Here is a 20,299-nt window from a genome sequence, read left to right as displayed (position 1 = left end):
TTTCCTGGCAATATTTCTTCAGTAGCTGCTTGAGTGTCCAGTTCATGTGTTCTACTTTTTCCTGAACTTTTCAGCTGATAGGCTGTATGTAACTTTTATTTTATTTTTAACAGTCTTGTTAAATCTTGCACAATTTCAGCTACAAATGCCGGCCTATTGTCTGACTTTAAAGTTAGAGGCAGTCTAAACCGGGGGATAATGCTTTTTAACAGTACTTTAGTCACTGCTCATACTTTTTCTGTCCTGATAGGGAAAGCTTCAACTTATTCTGAAAAGCAGCAAACAAGCACTAGCATGTACCGATAGCCGCCAGCACGGGGCAATTCTGTAAAGTTTATAAGCAAGTTTTCACGGCATGGCTCCTTCTCCTGTTCAGTTTCCTAGAGGAGGGTTTTTTTTTTCTTTTTTTCTTTCTTTGTAATTTTATCTAGTGGCTTAGCTATCAGTGAGAAATTGGAATTCAGATACGGCAGAATTTTGCTGCCTTTGACTTCTAATGTGACCATGGGCTCCTGGGAGCCTAATGAGAAGGTGCCCAGTCTGTCCTAGTCCTTACATCCTTTAGCTCCTGCCAGCCTGATCGGATCAGTATTTGGGTCCTCCAAAGTGGGGCAGCGCTTGGCCATTTCCCTCATTGTCTTCTGAACATTTATCCTTCCAGTGTCCTTTTTTGCATCTCACACATTAATTTCTTTCTAGCCTTGTCCGGCTCTTGAATCCCTGCCTAACTTGATTTCTTCCACATCTACATCTGCATCTACGTCCTCTCACATTGCTAATCTCTCTTTCTATAAGAGCCATTGCCAACAGATTGGCCTTTTTCTTAAGCCTTTAATTTACTTTCCTTTTTCATTCCTGAGTTCTCCTGCTCCTTCGGCTAGCCGGCGGGGCCGTGCAAAGGCACGGACCTTGCCCCTGCGCACTGCTGTCTGTCTCTCGTTTCTTTCTGATTTTCTTTTCACCTTTTTTTTTTTTTTCCTTTCTCACACTTCTATTTTTTCCTTTCTTTTTCCTTTGTTCTTCTCCTAATACCGGTCTCCAGCCCCCTTTTATTCAGACACAGCCGGGCTGGGGAGAGGGATTTAACCCTTGGCGTGCCTGGCTGCTGCACTTGTTGCTTTTGCCTTTTCCTGTTTTGTTCCCTGGTCACAGTTAAGATAGACCTTGGTAGCTACTTTTATAGACTGGGTGGTATTCATGCCTGCAGCTTCTGCTTGATGTCACCCTGGGCTTGCCTTACAAATGAAGTATTTACCATATGCTGATTTTCAGCAGTCTCAGGGTTAAATGGGGTGTAAAGCCAGAATGCTTCACAGAGTTTTTCATAAAGCTGACTTAGCCTTTCTTCAGCTCCCTGAAACACTTCTGAAATCTTCCTTATATTAATTGCTTTCCTTCTACTAACTCTTAGCCCCTGCAGAAGTGCCTTTTGGTACCTCTGCAAACGTTGAAGCTGAGTTGCGTCCTCCGGGTCCTTTTTGTCCTTTCCCCCAGAGTTCAACAGGCCCTTTTTCTTTATATAATGCTCCATGCACTTGGAGGGTTAAAAAGGCAAACCGAGAGTCAGTGTAAATGTTTACAGTCTTGCCTTCACTGAGTTCTAAGGCCCAAATTAAAGCAATGAGCTCATCTTTCTGGGCTGAAGTGCCTTGGGGCAACGATCTGGCTTCAACGACAGTGTCCAGGGTTCCACCGCATATCCCGCACATCTCTCTCCTTGTGGGTTGATGAAGCTGCTCCTGTCCACATATAGCTTCCAGTCTACTGATGCCCAAGGCTGGTCCTGGAGATCAGGTCTGCTGGAGTAAACTGAGTCCAACACTTCTACACAGTTATGCACGACAGGGCTCTCTGATACCGGGAGCAAGGTGGCGGGGTTCAGAGTGTTTCCTGTTTAGTAGATCAGTGGTTGAAAAGGGCTGACAGATAAAAGTCTGTTGCCCTCCCCCACCACCGGATGTGGCCCTGGTCATCATAATAGACAGGTCCTCGCATCTCCGTGAGAGGCATTTGCAGAGCTCGAGCACTACCAGATCTGAGACCGCCCACTTGACTATTTTGACTTCCTTCCTGGCCTCTGGAGGCTCTGATCCTCATGAGACCTGGGGCGTGTTAGCTCCTGAATCTGGTTTCTGAGGTGGCTGTTGGCCTCGGTAAAGGGGGGGTAGGCTGGGACATAGGGAGAAAGAATTTCTGTTGCCTTTGGCAGCTCCTGTAAAACTGGCTTCTCTTGCTGTCTCTGGGACTCCCCTTTTAACTCTGTGTCTGCTGGCGAAGCTGCTCTTACTTTCACTTTTGGCTTTTTTGCAATAAGCCATTAAACAGGGCTGGATCTATGCCAGTTTTGTCTATATTATATTTCCCATGAGTCAATATAAAGGAATTTGATCTGAGTACACTGGCTGTCCTCCAACCCTTGTCACCACCTTAAATACACGGCCAATTGTTCCTTGTCTAAAGTTCCTTCAGTTGGCCATCTAACACCAAAAGAAGGCAATTTTAATTCACAGAGAGTTCTCAACCTCTGGGGGGTTAACTTAACTCTATAAACCCCTGCAAAACCTTTCTTAAGGTTCTGTAACATGCACTCCAATAGAGTAAGTTTTGATGTTTTGATGACTTTTCTTCTATTCCTCCTTTTATGACGCAGCACATTCACTCTTGCACACTCGTTCTTCTTCTTATTTTGGCCAACTACACCGTCTCCTATTATGGGACTTTTCAGATGCTGCTTGGCTTTGGAGAGGTCCTTATTCCCACTACAACTCTGAGCTGTAGGGCAGCTCCTATTAGCGATATGTAGATTGCCACTAGTCTTAGTTGGCCCCACACTTTCACGGAGCACACAGTTCACCCTAAGAAATCTGTGACTCCCCACTTCACAGCTGATGAGCCTAATTAGGCCCCTCCATTCACACACTTTCAGTTCCTATGTTCATAATTGGGGTGGCGAGCCACTCTTGCCACAAGAAGGGAAAAAGGGCAAAGAGTAAAAGGTCACTCACTCGTCAAGAAATTCACACCAAATCAGAATCAAAACCAAAACCAAAGTGCTGATAAATGCACACCTGTTCATCAAGCAATTCAAGCCAAGTCAAAATCAAAACCAAAACCAAAGTGCCAATAAAGGCACACTGTGGGTGATCAGGCCATGCTTCCACTCAAATGGAGTGGGCAACTTCCTAAAACCAGTCTTACTGTATTCCAGATGTCCAACTCCAAGCGTCAGTTCCTTCCCAGTGTTCAGCCACTGTGTTGATCCTCCACAGGGGCCTGCGGTGCACTGCTCTGATGAAACATTCCACCAGGGCAAATGCTTACCTGGGAGTGTTCTCGGGATCTGCGTCACTCAAGCCAGCTAGGGTCCCCCGAAGGGATGCTCCACAGGGCAGGCAAAAGCTGCCTAAGGGGCTGCCTCACCTTGCTTCCTGGTCAGGGAACCAAGAAATGTAGGAGGACAAGCTGCAGACAAAACGCCTCAGACACCGGGTTAAAGAAGGAAGTGGCTTTATTCAGCTGGGAGCTTCAGCAGACTTGCATCTTAAGAGCTGAGCTCCCCGAAAAAAATTCTTGGCCTTTTTAAGGGCTTACAACTTTAAGGGGTCTATGTGAAAGGGTCATAAGCATGGGGAACGTGACTGGGGGCTACACACATCAGCTAACAGAATAGAAAGTTTTACGATGCTTCCTCGTACAATGTCTGGAATTTACAGATAACACAAGTAGTTGAGGTCAGGGGTTGATATTATTATTATTATTTTTTAACCATCAGGGCAGGGTGGTGGCCCAAGGTCATCTGGCTATTTATCTTACTTTATTTCTTTTTAACTTTTTGCTTTCTCCTTTTCCTCCTGTCTTATAAACTAGGCAAGGCAGGGAGCAGCAGGAGAAGTGGTGGTCTCCTTCCTCACTATGACTCAAAAAAAAAAAACAAGAGTCCCTTCAAAATATTACTGCTCATTGACAATGCACTTGGTCACTCAAGAGTCCTGACAGAGAGGCACAAGGATATTTTCAGACCTGCAAACACAACATCCCTTCTGAAGCCCATGGTTCAAGGACTAATTCCAACTTTCAAGTCTTGTTATTTAAGAAATACATTCCCTAACACTATAACTGCCATAGATAGTGATTCCTCTGATGGACTAGAAAAGGAAATTGAAAACATTCTGGAAAGTATTCACTCTTCTAGATGCCATTCTAGAACATTCATGATTCATGATATCAAAATATCAACATTAACTGTACTTTGGAAGAAGTTAATTTTAACCTTCATGTGTGATTTTGACAGGTTCAAGGTTTCAGTGGAGGAAGCAACAGCAGATGTGATAGAAATAGCAAGAGAACTAGAAATGGAGCCTGAAGGTGGGACTGAATTTCTACAATCTCATGATAAAACTTGAACAGATGAGGAATGGCTTCTTATGAAGGAGGAGCAAAGAAAGTGGTTTCTTAAGATAGAATCTACTCTTGGTGAAGGTGCTATGAACATTGTTATAATAACAATAAAGGACTTAGAATACTGCGTAAACTTAGTGGATAAAGCAGCAGCAGAGTTTGAGAGGGTTGGCTTCAATTTTGAAAGAAGTTCTATTGTGGGTAAAATGCTATAAAACAGTATTGCATGCTACAGAGAAGCCTTTCATAAAAGGAAGAGTCAATTGCTCTGGCAAACTCCATTGTTGTCTTAAGAAACTGCCACGGCCACCACAACCTCCAGCAACCACCACCCTGATCATTCAGCAGCCGCCAACATCAAAGCAAGACCCTTCACCAGCAAACAGATGACGGTTTGCTGAAGCCTCAGGTCACTGTTAGCATTTTTAGCATTTTAGCAATAAAATATTTTAAATTAAGATATGTACATTATTTTTTACACATAACACAACTGCACACTCAATAGATTACAGTGCAGTATAAGCATAACTTTTACATGAACTAGGGAAAAAATGTATGTGACTTGTTCTATTGCAATATTTGCTTTACTGCAGTGGTCTGGAATGGAATCCACAATATTTCTGGGGTATACGTGTCACAGTCTGTGCTTATATAGCACTTCATAGTTGTAATTTATTTCATTATTACAATGGCCTTATGATGTTAGCATATTATTGTCCCACTTTCACAGATAAATGAATTGATGCACAGAAAGGCTAAATATATCATCCCTGAAAGTCACACAGCTATTAAGAAACAGAGCTGATTTGGAACCCAGGATATCTGGCTCCAGAAACTGTGCTCTGAACACTGGGCAAGGTGTCATTTATTGACCAACAGCTGGTCTACCTCACCATGCCTTGCTTAGTTTATCATTTGCCTTCAGAGTACTTCACAGTCTCCTGCAGGCACCTGCCCACCTCTCTAGGGGGCTGTTGGTGCCTGGGCCGACTGGCCAACATGAAGGCTTTAGGATCACACCACTGGTGACTGGTTAAGGGGCCCACGTGATGTGGTCATTAAAATAAAACTTGGCTTCTGGTGCTGGCCTCATAATATACTCTAGCTCCTAGCAAGACAAGTTTCTCTAGGCCAGGTCCCCCCTTACATTTTACCCCAAGAATCTAGAGAGCTGTCCCCATTCTCAGACCTTCCACTAACGACCGGGTTCCCAAGCACCTTTCAGGGGGTGAAGGGAATTAAAGGAGATGTGCTCATGAAAGTAGTTAAAAATCTGTAAATCACAAAGAGACTATATGTTATTATAAAAGTTTTATGTTTTTATAAGCCTCCAGAATAGTAGAAAGCATGTATTCTTACAAATATTTGTTAAATAATGAATCGATACATATATTCACCATGAGCTGAAAATGCTTCAAAACTTTTAAAAAATCTAAACCATAATCAAGGTCTTGTGATAGCAGCAACAGAGCTCTAATGTGATTTGGGTGACTTTGAACTACCTATCTTTACTAACATTTACCAAACTCAGACTCACATCTTAAGAAATCAGAAAATACACTCTATCTTTGCTATTCACTGATTCAAGGTTTGTGAATTCATCTGCTTACTAAAATGTATTTGTCACTCCAAAGTCAATATTCACAGTGTTTGTACAGTCCTTGCAGACATGGACAGAGAGGCAAAAAAATTTGAGAAACCCCACACACGCTCCCAGCTGAAGTCAAACCCTCTACCTTCTTGTTTCAGCTCTCACACTGCAAACAAGTATCCTCCCCACATTCTATTTGGTGCCATGTTTCTTGCATTTTGGGGGGCTTTTTGTTGATGATTCTGCTGTTTAAAATAACACCCTAACTATGGTGCTGTCTATGGTTCCTAAGTGCAAGAAGGCTGTGATGTTATTTAAGGGGGAAAATACATGCATTAGATAAGCTTCCTTCAGACATGAGTTACAGTGCTGTTGTCCATGAGTTCAATGTTAATGAATCAATGATATGTATTAAGCAAGGTGTCTTTAAATAGAAACACACAAAAAGCAAGTTCATGTACTGATCAGTGGACAAAAATGTTTTGACTAGAGGCTTGCAGTGACCTAACCCTGTATTTTTCCTGGGAGCAATGCTTCTGTATTTACTAATTCAGAGTTCACAGCGAAATTATAAAATACAACTGCCACTAATAAGAAGCAACTGTATATTTCGAAGAGAATAATCACATAACAGAAAACATTGATTTTTTAAACTCCCAGTAGCTAGCAAGAAGCCTTTTCTGGACAAAATCTATAGTTCAAGCATTCAAATCTCCATGTCATAATTTATCCCAGGATTTATTTCATCCGCCCCAAACCACCCAGAAAATAACCTGCTCTATAGTGTTCTGTGGCTGATGCCCAATTCATGAGAGTCCCTTTTATACAGTTACTCAGAGCTCTGAGTACTAATAGCATAAAGAGCTGCAATTATCCAGGCATGGTGTCTCATGCCTGTGGTCCAGCTACTCAGGAGAGACGCCAGAGGATCACTTAGGTCCAGGAGTTCAAGGTTGCAGTGAGCGATGATCTGATGGTGCCACTGCACTCCAGCCTGGGTGACAAAGCATGACCCCATCTCTTAAAAACTAAAATAAAATAGCTATAAACAGTATTTTATAATTTATCATAATCTCAAAGCTGGTGGAATAAAACATTAACATTTAATTCACAGCCCAAGTAAAGGGCCATATTTGATAAGGTGTTTTCTTCTTGGGACTTGGATCTGGTTTTCAGATGCCTATTTCTCCTCTTCTCTTTCTAGTCAACACCCCACACACCTGGAATCCTCTGAGTCCGTCCAACATTCAATGCACCTATAAAGGCTTAGCCCAAGCCCTCCTTTCATCTTTCCTCACTCCATCTTTTCCTTCCTTCTCTAATGAATGATTATTGAGCAGCTAATGGATGCCAAGCCCTGCTCTAAGCACTAAGGATACAGAAAGTGAGGCCCCTGAGCTTATGGGCTTCATTCCATGACAGGCAGACAGTAAAAAGCAAGGGCCATAAAGGAAATGAACAAGAGCTGCAGGTGGGGAGGGGAGGAGGGGACACAGCAGATGACAGGTCAGTCTGTGTGATGAGGTGATGGAAGAGGTCAGCTTTCGGGGTTGGATGAGGCCAGAGGCAGGAGAAGGACACTCCAGGAAACATCAAGTGTGAAACCTCAAGGTGGGCAGGAGCTCACAGTGCCCACGGCATGGTAAGGAAGCCAGGGCGGTGGAGCACGTCCGTGAGGGCGAGACCAGACATGCAGTACCACAAAGGAAACAAGCTTCCCGCCACAGCTCCATCCGCACGTCCAATCCCATCCTGACCGTGACTGCACGGCCCAGAACTGGTTATGCTGCCCCAGAGTACCAGGGTGAAATGTCAATTCTGATGGGTGTTTATTTTGGTCACAGCTTCATTACCATGGAAACCTGTGGACACTGTGTTCTTACTTTGAACCTGGCAGCGGGGGTGTATGAGGCCAGCTCCGGGGTAAGTGCTGCTGCGTCTGCCTGGATGCCTGAAGATTGCCCTTGTTTTCAGCGAGGTTAATGACTTTGTGAGGATTTTCAATTCTTTATCTGCTTTCCCTTGAGCACAGCGTGATCTTTAACCCACGCACCTGGCTCTTCATTAAGGAGATTTTTGTTTTATTTTATACTCACATGATTATTTTTCTGTCCCATTTGGTGAACTGTGTCCTCCCAGCACTCTATCATTTAGCTGGATTATTTTGTCTTCTCTATCAATTACTTTTTGCTCTCAATGAATTCATCTTTTTCAGTTTTCTCTGGATTCCTGTTGATTAGCTCAAGCCAGTTATTTATCATTTTGTGTTCAGCTGTGCCTATTTTCCTCTTAGCTCTTCTCAGTATAGGTAATAGTTCTGGGATGATGTTTGGGTTCTTAACTTATTCCTTTAGTTCTGTTATATTCAACCCAGTTTTATCAGCTTTTTTTTTCGAGACAGAGTCTCACTCTGTCGCCCAGGCTGGGGTGCAGTGGCGTGATCTCCGCTCACTGCTGCAACCTCCACCTCTCAGGTCCAAGCAATTCTCCTGCCTCAGCCTCCCGAGTAGCTGGGACTACATGTGCATGCCACCACGCCCGGCTAATTTTTGTATTTTTAGTAGAGACAGGGTTTCACCATGTTGGCCAGGATGGTCTTGATCTCTTGACCTCGTGATCTGCCCGCCTTGGCCTTTCAAAGGGCTGGGATTACAGGCATGAGCCACAGCGCCTAGCCCTTATCAGCTTTTCTTTAAGGCCTTACCTTATTGAATGTAATCTTTCCAGGGTTTTCTATAGTGTAAATTACTAGAGTGGAATTTCCCGTTTTGGGATTTTCCAGATGAGAGGCTGACCCCTCACTGTCCTGGTGCATTTTTCTTCATGTTCAGAACTTGTCTCTTGGTGCTCCTCCTGGGCAGAGTGCTCATGACCGGACTCTACTTGCTGATATACAGTGTAGGAGGCATTTCTTTGTTCTCCCCCTCAGCACTATAGTTTGAAGCCTAGGAAGATCTAGCTGTATACACTTTCCTCTAACCTGAAGGCACAGGAGAGCAGATTGGGAAGCCCAGCAGAGGCCCAGCGCAGGCTCTGGGAGGACGCCTGGGCTCTACTCTCTCTTCAGAGGATAACAGCAGACGGTGGGTCATTCCCCTAACTCAGGGAAGGGCCTGAGAATGTGCTTCTCCCATTTCTCCAGTATTTCTGCTGCCCAACAAACAGAAGAGAGCAAAAACAAAAATGCCCATGTAGTTCACTTTTATCCTGAGTCTGGGATGGGAGCAGCTGACCCTTACCTAGGGGTACTACATGCACATGCTGTCTTAATTACTTTAAATATATTAACCAATTTTAACCCTTACAGCTTCACTTTGAGGTGGGAGCTGTTTTCATCCCCATTTTACAGATGAGGAAGCTGAGTCACTGAGAAGTTAAGTTAGAAGTTAGGTTATGCCCAAAATCACCTAACTAGAGGTAGAAGCTGTCTGACTTCAAAATCTGTGCTCTCAGATACTATCCTAGACTGGGTCCCAGGTTTCATGTTTCTCTTTCACTGGCCACCGTCAGTGCATGAAGCCTCATCCCCCCATCAGCCTGCTCCTGGATCTTAGTCAAGATACTCCTAGGAAGCAGCTCCCCAGGACAGAGGTAGTAGCAATGCCCTCTACTCCTTCATTTTTCAGACTAACTTCACTAATTCTTCCTCCACCTGCCACTAAACTTTCTCATCATCTGCATTCCCTATACTCAGTGGTTTCACGTGCTCCCCACTTAAAGTAGAAACTAGAAACAATAGAATAATCTTTGATTCCGATTTCTACTATACCTTCCTGAATTAATCACCAAGTGCCAAATATTTTACTTTCTAAAATTTTCTCAGATCTATCCCTTCCTCTCCATGCTTGGTACAACTATGTTAGTAGAAACCTTCATGAGTTACCATTTGATTATTGCAACAGTTTTTCTGCCTCTTATCTTGTGTCTTGCAAATCTGTCTTTCACGCAACAGCTGGTGTAATCTATTTAAAGAAAATCTGGAGTCCCTTGATGAAAAGTCTTCAATGGTCTCCTGCAGCCTGCACCTTCCCTGGTATGGTGTGTGCAAGGCCAACCTCGACCCGTCCTCTGCATGTCTCTGGCCTGATTTCCTTACTCAAGTGCTCGGCTTTGGGATCTCTGGAATAACTACAGTTGTTGTGGGGTTTTTTGTTTTCGTTTTTGTTTTTAATTAGACAAGGTCTCACTCTTTCACCCAGGCTGGAGAGCGGTGGTGCTGTCACGGCTCACTACAGCCTGGAACTGCTGGACTTAAGTGACCTTCCCTCGGAAGGACCTTCTTCCTTCTCCTGTTCATCACTTTCTGAAGTCAGTAGTGTTAGATTTTGTTCATTGTTTGACTTGTGGTGGTAAATTTGGGGGCAGGAAGGAAGAGAGTTTAGGGAGTCTGAGTCTTTGGGGTTTATTTTACAATTTTTGACCATTTTACCAGGTACTAAGTGACAGAGATTCTATGATCCATTTTCATTCTGCCGTGTTTGCCCAGATGTTTCTGAGAGAAGTCTTTATCTTTCTTGAGGGCATAATAGGGATAAGTGGGATAAAACAGAAGCACAGAGGCAGGGCTCCTACTCCCTCGGTTCTAATTAGGAAAGACTTCTTTCAGAACGTTGACTCTTGAGTTGAGACTCGAAGGATACATGGGAATCAGATAGGTGAAACCATTGTAGAAATCTATTTGAGAATGATGCACAAGGCAGAGAATCTAGAAACATAGTTGTATAAACGGAACTAGGCCAGGCATGGTGGCTCACACTTGTCATCTCAGCACTTTGGGAGGCTGAAACAAGAGGATTGCTTGAGGCCAGGAGTTCAAGACCAACCTAGGCAACACAGTGAGACCCCCTACTCTCCAAAAACTTCCAAAATTCACTGTGTGTGGTGGTACATGCCTGTGGTCCCAGCTACTCAGGAGGCCGAGGTGGGAAGATCACTTGATTCCAGCAGTTTGAGGCTGCACTGAGCCGTGATGGTACCACTACACTCCAGCCTGGGTGAAAAAGCAAGACCTTGTCTAATTAAAAGCAAAAACTAGCCTTTTAAGCTGGAACCACCATCTTCCAGTAATTCACCAACATGATGAACACAAAGTGAAAGAGGAGAGACACCTGACAGGTGTTCTCTAGGCCTTTTAGAAGACATGGAGTTGGCTGGGCACAGTGGCTCATGCCTGTAATCCCAGCACTTTGGGAGGCCGAGGCAGGTGGATTGCCTGAGCTCAGGAGTTCACAACCAGCCTGGACAACATGGTGAAACCCTATCTGTACTAAAATACAAAAAATTAGCCAGGCATGGCAGCATGTGCCTGTAGTCCCAGCTACTCAGGAGGCTGAAGCAAGAGAATTGCTTGAACCTGGGTGGTGTAGGTTGCAGTGAGCTGAGATCATGCCACTGCACTCCAGCCTGGGCGACAGAGTGAGACTCCATCTCAAAAAAACAAACAACAACAACAAAAAAAAACATAGAGTTGTTCCTTTGGCCATGTTTATGCAAATCTGTAAGAGAGGTGGTATTGTAGATATCAAGGTAAGGGATACTGTTCAAAAAGGAATGCCCCACAAGTGTTACAATGGCAAAACGAAGAGTCTGCAGTGTTGCCTGGCATGCTGTTGGCATTGTTGTAACAAACAAGTTAAGGGCAAGATTCTTGCCAAGAGAATTAATGTGCGTATTGAGCACATTAAGCACTCTAAGAGCCGAGACAGCTTCCTGAAACACCTGAAGGAACATGATCAGAAAAAGAAAGAAGCCAAAGAGAAAGGTACCTGGGTTCAACTGAAGTGCCAGCCTGCTCCACCCAGAGACAGGCACTGTGTGAGAACGAGTGGGAAGGAACCTGAGCTGAGGAAGCTATTCCCTACAGATTCATGGCATATTAAGTGTTTAAATGAAATAAAATAAAAGACCTCTGGACTGTAAAAATGTTTCTCTTCATTGAGTAGAAGTGTGGTGTCTCCTCCTCCAAAGAAATATTTAAAGCAAATTTGAATTTTGTCCTAATTCATTCTGTAATTTACTATTCAAATTTAATGTATTTCTTGCTGAAAGATGTGAGGTGGCTTATTGTGCAACAAATTACTCAATTGGTTAGAAAACAGCCAGATATTGATTATGAAATATTTGTACTGATTTGAAGATAGTCCCTCTAAATCATCATGGAAGCACTAAAATAATGTATAAAAAGAAAAAAAAAAACATAGTTCAGAGATCCTAAAGCCTAGCTCTTGAGTAAGAAGATGAGGCTAGAGAAATACAGAGGACAGGTCGAGGTTGGCTTTGTACACAACATAGTAGGGAAGTTGCCAGCTATCAGAAGCCATTGAAGACTTTTGATCAAGGGACTTCAGATTTTGTCTAAATATATCACACCAGCTGTTATGTGAAAGGAGATTTTGCAAGGCACAAGATAAGAGGCAGAAAAACTAGTTGATAAACTATTGCAATAATCTAATGGGTAGACTCATGAAGGTTTCTATCAAGATAGTTGTGCCAAGTATGGCGAGAACGAAATAGATCCAAGAAAATTTTAGAAAGCAAAATATTTGACATTTGGTGATTAATTCAGGTACAATAGAAATCTGAATCAAAGATGACTCTATTATTTCTAGTTTCTAATTTAAGTGGGTAGCAAGTGAAACCACTGAGTATGGGGAATGCAGATGATGGGAAAATGTAGTGGTAGGTGAAGGAAGAATTCGTGAATTTAGTTTGAAAAATGTACAGTTTGTGTTGCCTATTGCATATGAAATACCTAAGAAGAAATATCAGCCTCTATCTAGAAGTTATTTCTTTCTCCAATAACATTTTTACATGCATACTCTTCTGGTATTTACCAAAAACTTTCTTATATACACAGTGTACATTTGGGTCTAGTTTTTCTTGCTGGATTACAAACTTGATTATAGGAGGCATATTGTGTAATTTATTTTTCTAAGCTCCAGAGTGCCTGTATAGCACAAAGCCTTATATGTAATTGGTGCTTAATTTATGTAATGAGTTAAAAGATGGCTAGAAGGATAAATGCATGGGTGGATGCATGGATGGATGGTTGGATGGATGGATGGTGGCTCATGAATGGATGCATGGATGGATGGGTTAATGCATGGATGGATGGATGGATGGATGGATGATGGATCATGGATGGATAGATGAATGCACGGACAAATGGAGTAATGACTTCAAGCAGACTCTAGAGATATAAGGTGACAGAAAAAAATATGAAAAATGGAACCCAAGTAATAGAATTCTAAACCGATATTTGCTACCAGAAAATATGAGTTTTGTTTTATGTTTGTTTAAATTTATAAGCTGGATGTCTTTCAGAGAATTAAATTTATCAAAGAATCAGAAAAAAAGAGTAGTCTTAAACTATAAAGTAAGATAGATTTATGTAGCTGCTAGGAAGCATTTAGACTTATGAAACACATTAAGGGTGAGGCAACATGATTAGCAGTGTTAATAGTACTGAAGGTGATTTCTATGGTAACTCATTATATCAATTATGTGCACATTATTATTTCAAAAGATAATTTTTCAAACTACAATCTCATAGCCTGTAAAAATTAAAATATCCATTAAACAGCTCAATTACCTCTGCTATTTAATGGGTAGCTAGGTTTGCATTAAGGATTCATGTTCAGTTCATTCTTGTTGATGATTTCCCTCTTGTACTTCTTCACCCTCCTGCAGCTTCAGATTACACTCGTGACAAGCTCCCTTTCTAGCATGAATGTACATTTCATAATTATTATTATTACAGAAATTATGTTTGACCTGATTGGTCTGTAGGAAATGAACTGCTCACCTTTTAGAATCAATAGCCATTTAATACATCAGCAAAGTAATTAGCTAAAGAGCAGCCCAATACCCTGAGGCTAATCATCCACCTCTAAAAGGTAGATAATTTATTCCCTCTCTACTAGTGAAGTGAGCCCTAGTATTATTTACAGAGAGAAATCCTTAGATTTCCCAGCAATTAAATTCAACTGTTGCCCTTTAGAGTCAAAGTTAGTATTTCAAGTGAAAGCACATCCCACCCTCCTTCCCAACACAACCACCTTTAGAACAACTTGGGCTTGAATTTTCCATACTCTTTGACCTTGAACAAGTTTCCTAATATCTCTAAGCCCATATTCGTATCCATAAAATAATCTTATAAGGTTATTGTGTGTGTTCATGAGAGAATACGTGCGAAGACCAGCGTATAGAAATGATCCATCAGTATAACCTTGACTAATGATGGATTGTGAGATTAAATCTACATAGACAGACTTTCCCTAATGGGAGCAGTGCCATTCCACTACCGAATTTAGCTGATGCAATTTCCTGGTTTCCAATTTCCACCTGCAACACAAACATAAAGTCTTCTAGCCCAGTTTGGTTCTGGAAGCATCAACCAAAGCTCCCCACAGATGCAGACAGTCTACTTCCACCCCCACGCAATCCTCCCCTGCCCACCAAAGAACACACATTTAAAAAAGACCAGAGTTGGATCGCGGTTACATGGCAGCGACTGCGGCAAAGCGAGAGCCTGGAGACCTGAGCCGACACTGGGGGCTGTCCGCCGGCCCCACATTCTCTTGAGGAGTCGGAGAAGTTGCCTTGTATCAGAGTAAGATGGATAGTAGCTTTGATTGTGAGTGTGCTGATCTGAAGCCACCTGATCACTAACAAAAGACACCTTTTGTTAAGCAACAGCCACCAGGGCTTCCCGTTGAAATATACAGCAACAAAGGAAACAAAGAAGCAAAACGGAAATGGTGCCTACCAGCTCCTTAGAACAACACTGCTCAGGACTAGTCCAACACTGAATGTATCTGTACTGTGAGGAGAATGTTCATAGAAGCCTGTTGTGTGCATATTTATTCACATGTTTGTTAAATGTTAAATCGTTTAGCACAGTAATATGAGTTCATACTATGTCATTTCACTCCGTTTGTGTTTCTTGAGTGTTTTCTTTAAATGTCTGCAGCGTTGCTGGTCCTTTCTTGAACTATAAGTACTGCAATCTTTTTAATTCTCGATATGAGTAGAGCTTTTTGAGCTTTAAGTCTAAGGGGAACTCAATAGGCCTGTTTGGCATATGCGGTGAACATCAAGAAACCATCTTGCTGTGGAACCATAATTATTTTTCGTCTCCCTTTTGGAAAGATCTTTCCTTTTGATGCCAGTTTTCTTCCTTGTTTACACAAGTTCAACATTTTGAAAAGAAAAGGCAAGAGTAAGGGTTTCAAAATGGCAGAGAAATTTGAAAGTTTCATGAACATTCATGGTTTTGATCTGGGTTATAGGTATATAGACTTAAAACCATTGGGTTGTGGAGGCAATGGCTTGGTTTTTTCTGCTGTAGACAATGACTGTGACAAAAGAGCAGCCATCAAGAAAATTGTCCTTACTGATCCCCAGAGTGTCAACATGCTCTACATGATATCAAAATTATTAGAAGACTTGACCATGATAACACTGTGAAAGTGTCTGAAATTCTTGGTCCCAGTGGAAGCCAATTAACAGACGATGTGGGCTCTCTTACAGAGCTGGCTGAGCAGTGTTTACATTGCTCAGGAGTACATGGAGACAGACTTGGCTAATGTGCTGGAGCGGCGCCCTTTACTGGAAGAGCATGCCAAGCTTTTCATGTATCAGCTGCTACTGGGGCTCAAGTATATTCACTCTGCAAACGTACTGCACAGAGATCTCAAACCAGCTATTCTTTTCATTAATACTGAAAACTTGGTGCTGAAGATAGGTGAGTTTAGTCTTGCACGGATCATGGATCCTCACTATTTCCATAAGCATCATCTTTCTGAAGGATTGATTACTAAAAGATACAGATCTCCACATCATTTACTGTCTCGTAATAATTATACTAAAGCCATTGACATGTGGGCTGCAGGCTGCATCTTTTCAAAATGCTGACTGGTAAAATCCTTTTGCAGGTGCACATGAACTTGAACAGATGCAGCTGATTTTAGAATCTCTTCCTGTTGTACATGAGAAAGATCGTCAGGAGCTTCTCGGCATAACTCCAGTTTACGTTAGAAAAGACATGACTGAGCCACACAAAACTTTAACTCAGCTGCTTCCAGGAATTACTTGAGAAGCACTGGGTTTCCTGAAACAAATTTTGACATTTAGCCCCATGGATCAGTTAACAGCAGAAGTGCTCTCCCATCCTTACATGAGCTGTTGCGGGAAGTCAGGGACCCTGAATTGAGGGACCAGCTGAAGCTATGGCAGAAGAATATAAATTGTGAAGATTTCATGGATATTTATTAGTTCCCCAAATTAATACTTTTATAATTTCTTATGCCTGTCTTTACTGCAGTCTCTGAACATAAATGGTGAAGATTTCATAGACATTTATCACTTCCTGAATCAATACTCATATAATTTCCTATGCCTGTTTTTACTTTAATCTCTTAATCCCATCATCTTCATAAGCTGAGGATGTATGTCACCTCAGGACCCTGTGATGGTTGCATTAACTGCACAAATTGTTTGTAAAACATGTGTGTTTGAACAATATGAAATCTGGGCATCCTAAAAAAGAGCAGGATAACAGTGATTATCAGGGAACAAGGGAGATAACCATAAGGTCTGACTGTCTGCAGGGCCAGGCAGAACAGAGTCATATTTCTCTTCTTGCAGAAAGCGAATAGGAGAAATATTGCTGAATTCTTTTCCCAGCAAGGAATAACCCTGGGGAGGGAATGCATTCCCAGGGGAGGTCTAGGGACGGCCGCTCTGGGAGTGTCTGCCTTATGCGGTTGAAGATAAGGGATGAAATATGCCCTGGTCTCCTGCAGTGCCCTCAGGCTTGCTAGGATTAGGAAATTCCAGCCTGGCAAATTCTAGTCAGACTGGTTGTCTGCTCTTGAACCTTGTTTCCTGTTAAGATGTTTATCAATGACAATGTATGCCCAGTGGGACATGCAGCCTCATCAGTAATTCTAATTTTGCCCTGGCCTTCTGATCTTGCTCTGCCTTTCTGCCCTTGTGATCTTTTATTGCCCTTTGAAGCATGTGATCTTTGTGACTTACTCACTGTTCATACCCCCCTCCCCTTTTGAAATCCCTAATGAAAGCTTGCTGGTTTTGTGGCTCAAGGGGGATCACGGAACCTACCCATAGGTGGTAGGAACCCACCCCTGGAGGCCCAGCTGTAAAATTTCTCTCTTTTGTACTCTTTCTCTTTATTTCTCAGACCACCCAACACTTAGGGAAAATAGAAAAGAACTTAACATTGGAATATTGGGGGCTGGTTCCCCCACTAATGAGCATATATTCTTTTCCAATGGATGAGCTAATTTCAAGTGATCCTTTTCATATTGAAGATAAAGTTGATGATGTTTTACTTATGGATGAAACTCACAGTCACATTTATAACTGGGAAAGGTACCATAATTGTCAGTTTTTAGAGCATGATTGGCCTATACATAACAACTTTGATATTGATTAAGTTCAGCTTGATCCAAGATCTCTGTCTTATGTCTCTGATGAAGAAGTACAATTTGATCCCTGAAAGTGTTTGAATGGAGATCGGGAAAAGTATCTGGAGGATCCTGCTTTTGATACCAATTACTCTACTGAGCCTTGTGAGCCAGATTGTCGTGAAAACAAATACTGTGATCTGGAGTGTAGCCATGTTTGTAACTACAAAATGAGGTCATCATCATATTTAGATAACTTAGTTTGGAGAGAGTGAAGTTAACCATTACTATGAACCCAGGCTTATTATAGATCTTTCCAACTGGAAAGAACAAAGCAAAGAAAAAATCTGATAAGAAAGGCAAATCAAAATGTGAAAGGAATGGATTAGTCAAAGCCCAGATAGCACTAGAGGAAGCATCAAAGCAACTGGCTGGAAAAGAAAAAGAAAAGAATCAGGGATTTGACTTTGATTCCTTTATTGCAGGAACCATTCAACTTAGTTCCCAACATGAGCCTACTGATGTTGTTGATAAATTAAAAGACTTGAATAGCTCAGTGTCCCAACTAGAATTGAAAAGTTTGATACCAAAGTCAGTAAGCCAAGAAAAATGGGAAAAAGGAAAGGCAAATCTGGCTCAATTAGAAGCCTTGTACCAATCTTATTGGGACAGCCAGTTTGTGAGTGGTAGGGAGGACTGTTTTCTCATAAATCAGTTTTGTTGTCAGGTAAGGAAGGATGAACAAGTTGAGAAGGAAAACACTTACACCAGTTACTTGGACAAGTTCTTTAGCAGGAAAGAAGATCCTGAAATGCTAGAAACTGAGCCAGTAGAGGATGGGAAGCTTGGGGAGAGAGAAAATGAGGAAGGATTTCTGAACAACAGTAGGGAGTCCCTCTCTAACAAGCAGCTCGAGTCCATAGGCATCCCACAGTTTCACAGTCCAGCTGGGTCACCACTTAAGTCAATACAGGACACAGGAACACCTTCTGCTATGAAATCTTCCCCTCAAATTCCTCATCAAACATACAGCAGCATTCTGAAACATCTGAGCTAAAACACTCAGCAGACATTTATCTTTGAACTCTTCAAGAAATGTGTTTTGCCTTTTTTTATTACTAGTGTTTAAATCACTTTTTACTTGAATCAGATGGTGTCATTTAGTAAGGATTTTATTAGTTGGTTTATTCACTATTGGTTTTTAAAATCCAGACATTTTTCTACATGTGAGATGGTTTTCATTTTAACTGGCATGTCGTTTGCACACAAAATTAAAGAATAAAGCAAAATAATGCAACACAGGAGGAGACAAAAGAAATGTGCTAAGATGAGTAAAGAACATCCTCTCATAGAACAATGATCCATTTCACAGGAAACAAATCTTGCCTTGAAATTTACACAGGGAGACTCTACATAATTGCATGAAAATATCTATTTTTTTCCAAAAACATTTTTCACTCATGAGTATTTTCAAGTTATACTGTACACATTTCCTAAAAGACATAATACCAGCAGCAATTGAAAATGAATGCCAAATAGGGTACATATGTGCTATCTACCTCAAGGTGAGAAAAGTAATTAGCAAAACGTATACCACCCACGGTGCTTCACAATACGCACTTCTATTTACCCAGCATTTATTGTAGTAATCTATTCTTAGTGAGACTCACTCACTGTTTATAAATGTTCTGGTATGCAGAATCTCTGGGACACATTCAAAGCAGTGTGTAGAGGGAAATTTACAGCACTAAATGCCCACAAGAGAAAGCAGGAAAGATCTAAAATTGACACCCTAACATCACAATTAAAAGAACTAGAGAAGCAAGAGGAAACACATTCAAAAGCTAGCAGAAGGCAAGAAATAACTAAGATCAGAGCAGAACTGAAGGAAATAGAGAAACAAAAAACCCTTCAAAAAATCAATGAATCCAGGAGCTGGTTTTTTGAAAAGATCAACAAAATTGATATACCACTAGCAAGACTAATAAAGAAAACAGAGAAGAATCAAATAGACACAATAAAAAATGATAAAGGAGATATCACCACCGATCCCACAGAAATAAAAACTACCATCAGAGAATACTATAAACACCTCTACACAAATAAACTAGAAAATCTAGAAGAAATGGATAAATTCCTCAACACATACACCCTCCCAAGACTAAACCAGGAAGAAGTTGAATCTCTGAATAGACCAATAACAGGCTCTGAAATTAGGCAATAATTAATAGCTTACCAACCAAAAAAAGTCCAGGACCAGATGGATTCACAGCCGAATTCTACCAGAGGTACAAGGAGGAGCTGGTACCATTCCTTCTGAAACTATTCCAATCAGTAGAAAAAGAGGGAATCCTCCCTAACTCATTTATGAGGCCAGCATCATCCTGATACCAAAGCCTGGCAGAGAGACAACAAAAAAAGAGAATTTTAGATGAATATCCTTGACAAACATTGATGCAAAAATTCTCAATAAAATACTGGCAAACCAAATCCAGCAGCACATCAAAAAGCTTATCCACCATGATCAAGTGGGCTTCATCCCTGGGATGCAAGGCTGGCTCAACATACAAAAATCAATAAACGTAATCCAGCATATAAACAGAACCAAAGACAAAAACCACATGATTATCTAAATAGATGCAGAGAAGGCCTTTGACAAAATTCAACAGCCTTCATGCTAAAAACTCTCAATAAATTAGGTATTGATGGGACGTATCTCAAAATAATAAGAGCTATCTATGACAAACCCACAGCCAATATCATACTGAATGGGCAAAAACTGGAAGCATTCCCTTTGAAAACTGGCACAAGACAGGGATGCCCTCTCTCACCACTCCTATTCAACATAGTGTTGGAAGTTCTGGCCAGGGCAATCAGGCAG

The 20,299-nt window shown here is 41.6% G+C and overlaps 1 pseudogene; it reads left to right on the top strand.

Moving 5' to 3' along the window:
• Window positions 1-15,223: 15,223 nt before the first annotated feature.
• Window positions 15,224-18,475, top strand: LOC116812634 (mitogen-activated protein kinase 6-like; annotated as a pseudogene).
• Window positions 18,476-20,299: the final 1,824 nt, after the last annotated feature.

The sequence above is a fragment of the Hylobates moloch genome, unplaced genomic scaffold (genome assembly GCF_009828535.3).
Source record: "Hylobates moloch isolate HMO894 unplaced genomic scaffold, HMol_V3 SCAFFOLD_9, whole genome shotgun sequence".
Lineage (NCBI taxonomy): Eukaryota > Metazoa > Chordata > Mammalia > Primates > Hylobatidae > Hylobates > Hylobates moloch.
This window is presented reverse-complemented; position numbering and strand designations above follow the sequence as displayed.